General features: G+C 48.3%; 1 long non-coding RNA gene across 1 annotated transcript; it reads left to right on the top strand.

Moving 5' to 3' along the window:
- Positions 1-2,403, top strand: LOC104916559. The gene is made up of 4 exons (XR_796609.2): positions 1-43; positions 432-554; positions 888-950; positions 2,253-2,403. It is a non-coding gene; the product is annotated as an uncharacterized LOC104916559 (long non-coding RNA).
- The last annotated feature ends 1,233 nt before the right edge of the window (positions 2,404-3,636 follow it).

Raw genomic sequence — 3,636 nt, 5'->3', positions numbered from 1 at the left:
TCTGAGTCTGAAGAGAATCTGCTGCAGGTGGAGGATCATGCAGGTGAGCATAGAAACACCCAAGCAGGCTTTCATCTCCCTGTGTTGGATCTCCTACAGGCAGCTCAATGGCACATAATCACTCAATCTCCTCTAATGAGATGGGAGGGAGAACTGAAACAGTAAAGGAGAGGAAACAGCATGTTTGAGAGAAGGGAATTGAACAGGTGAAGTGAACAGTGGGCACAGATGAAAATGAAAATCGGGAATTCATTGTCCACTTCTCACTGGCAGGCAGATTTCAGACTGTATTTTCTGTGTTCCCAACTGGAAAACAAATGAAGCCTTAGGAAGAGTTCATGATCCACTTGGAGGCATCCCTGATCTAATTGCTATGGGTACAAATTGCTTTTCCTATGACTGTTGATTAAAACCCTGATTGCCTTTTCCAGCTTTCAGCAATGTACCACAGCCTGCCACTCAAAACAAAAGTAGAGTGGATTCACATAACAGAAATGAGGAAAGATTCTCTAAACTGAGCAATGGAAAAGGAATTCCAGAAACTCAGGAAAGAGGTAATTATAGCTGAGAGAGGACCTCTGCCCACCACGCAGGACACTCATCCCGGGGTTAGCCCTTCCCCTCACCACACAGCCAAATCCCCTCTCTGTGGAGCTTTCTCTGCAGTTTGAGATGTGGATCACACCCTCTTCCCAGTGTCTGACATGTCCCATTATCCTCTCCCCACTGGAAAAACAGTAGTGGCAGTGAAGAGCCACCACCTTCCCCCTGGGCTGCCTACACGACGTGTTATTTCACAAAAGCTGTTCAGTATATTTATGTGGTTCTTCACTGAAAAAAACTTTCTTACATTTCCTCTTTTCTGTATCTTTCATTTGAACATAAAGATCCAGAATCCCAACAGAATTCTTGCAGAGTTGAAGAATTAAAGAAGATATTTGAGCCTCCAGGTAAGTCTGCTGGATCGTATTTATGTAGCCTATTATCATATCACAGAACATGTTGGGTGTTATGTGTGAGAGTGCAGGGAAATGTGCCCTGAGGGGTCTGTCCCTCTGAGCACGACTTAGCTGTATGCTAAGTCCTGCAGCTCTGTGGGACCACAGAGCTCAGGCATCTCCTCAGTCCTCTCCACTGTGTTTATGAACTGGCTTAACTCTCAGTTCTGCGAGCTGGAGCAGGGCCCTGCAAAGCAAGCAGGAGGGGGGCTGTGCATAAGGGCTGCTTTCAATGCTATGAAGCAACTGTTCTTGGACAGACCAGGCTGATCCTTCCCTAACATCAGGTCCCAACTCATACTGCTCCCCCATCATGGAGTTCTGAACAGTCAACTCCATGTGGCCAGTAGAGTGAGCGACATGTTCCTTCCCTCTGCTCTGCCCTGGTGAGGCCACACCTGGAATTCTGTGTCCAGTTCTTATCAGAGAAGTGGTTAAAAAAAGGAATATAGGCAGTTCCACACAAATACACAGAGGACAAACTTTATAGTGAGAACTTCTTTACAGCGTTCCAGCAAGCACTGGAACAAGCTGCTCAGAGAGGTGGTGGAGTCTCTGTCTTTGGAGATGTTCACAACCCATCTGGAAACCTACAACGTAGGTGTGGCTTACCGTAGGGAATCTGATTTAGCAGGGAGGCTGGACTCCACGATGGATAGATGTCCCTTCCAACCCCTGCAATTCTGTGACTCGGTGATGCATGAGTGGCTGAGGGATCCTCGGGAAAGGAGCATTAAATAACAGGGAATGCCCAGGAGGGAAGGACAAGCTCTATGTCCAGGAGATGTGGCCTATGGGAAATAATGACTTTTCTTTGTTCTCCTACCTGATGCTGTCATTGTCCCCTATGTTGCTTCTTGCAAAGGCTTCCTTTCAGGTCTTTGTCCTGCAGGACAATTAAGTGCAGGCGTCCCAGAGGGCACATCGTGACCTGACGAAGGGTGAATAATACAGATATGTGCCAGGCCAGAGCAGTAGTGATCTGCGTCTGGACAGAGCTGAGTCTGTGCGGAATCTCATCCATCCTGGCACGTAGGACGAGGTCTTTTCCTGCCCCTGCTCTTTCCAGGTGGCCTACTGTAGTGGTTTAACTACAGCCACAGATTAGAATTGGAGCACACCACAGATGCTTGCTCACTCTCAAACCTGCTTCAAGCCAGATGAATGCAGGTAGAGAAATGGAATGGGCTAAGTCAGAAAACTCAGGCATGGTTAAATGTTGTTAAATGCTTGCCTTGTTGCTCATGTTTTCAGCCTTAACCCATGGGCCAGAGAAACCCCCACAGAAGGAAGGCAGAGTGGAGTCACCAAAGAGAGTCCAAACCAACTGCTCCAAGCAGAGCAAGGGAAATGAAGATCCAGTAATTCTGGAAAGAGGTAACTGGGGCTGGGAGAAGAACTGTGCACACAATGTTGGACCCTCACCTCAGGGTTAGCGCTACTACTCAGCTCACTGCCACATTCCCACTCTGTGGGGTCTTCTTTGCAGTCTGGGAATTGGCTCACCTCCTGCCATCAGAGTCTGGCAGATCTCATTTTCTTTCCTTCGCTGTACACACTGCAGCTGGGGTGATGTATCACCACCTCCCAGCTGCTTTCCCACCACGTGCACATGCAATTTCCTCATCTGGGTTGGAATTCTCCTCATTCTCCTTCCATCAGGAATTGGAATTGGTGCTGGCTTAGCACTTGGATGGCTGTGGACTTTCTCCTCTGCAATAGGACTGTGTGATAGAGACCTGAACTCTTCTCACTTAGAATAACAGAATCCTCGGAGTTGGGAGGGACCTCTGAAGGCCAGCTAGTCCAATTCCCCTGCAGGGAACAGGGGCACCACAGCTGGATCAGGTTATGGAGGGCATTAGCCAGCCTCGCCTTGAAAGTCTTCAGGCATCTAGCAAATCTCAGGGCAACCTGTTCCAGTGCTTCACCATCTTCACTGTAAAAGATTGTTTCCTTCTATCCAACCTAAATCTACCCTCTTTGAGCTTGAAACCATTTCTCCTTGTTCTAATGCCGCAGGGCGTTTCCTGTAGCTCTACTTTCCTGTAGCCCCCCTTTAGATACTGAAAAGCCACTATCTGGTCACAGCATTCTGTTCTCCAGGCTGCACAGCCCAGCTCTTTCAGCCTGTCCTCATAGAAGATGCGTCCCATTCCATTCAGTCATTTTTATGTCCCTTCCCTGGTTGCACTCCAAAAGATCTATGTCTCTCCTGTACTGAAGACAAGCTTGCTGAGGTGCACAGGACACCACCATCAATGTCACTGACGAAGATACTGAAGAGTGTCAGCCCCTGCACCGACCTCTGGGGGACACCACGTATCCCCTCACATCCATCCAGACACTGAGCCACTGACCACCACTCTCTGGACTCGATCCTGCAGCCTGTTCTTTCTCTATCAAACTGTCCACCCATCAAATCCGTATCATTCCAATTAGGAGAGAAGGATGTTTTGGGGTACCATGTCAAACGCCTTACTGAATTCAAGACAGGGGACATCAGTGGCTCTTCCATTGTCCACTGATGCAGTGACACCAAACTTAGCAGTGTTTAGCACCACATTGGAGAAAGCCCTAAGCTAGGTGCTCAGAAGTCAGGATACATCCTCGTTTCAACAGGAGAATCCACTGAAGA

This window comes from Meleagris gallopavo, unplaced genomic scaffold (assembly GCF_000146605.3).
Source record: "Meleagris gallopavo isolate NT-WF06-2002-E0010 breed Aviagen turkey brand Nicholas breeding stock unplaced genomic scaffold, Turkey_5.1 ChrUn_random_7180001921932, whole genome shotgun sequence".
In the NCBI taxonomy this organism is placed as follows: domain Eukaryota; kingdom Metazoa; phylum Chordata; class Aves; order Galliformes; family Phasianidae; genus Meleagris; species Meleagris gallopavo.
The sequence above is the reverse complement of the archived record's forward strand: the minus strand, read 5'-3'. Positions and strand labels throughout refer to the sequence as shown.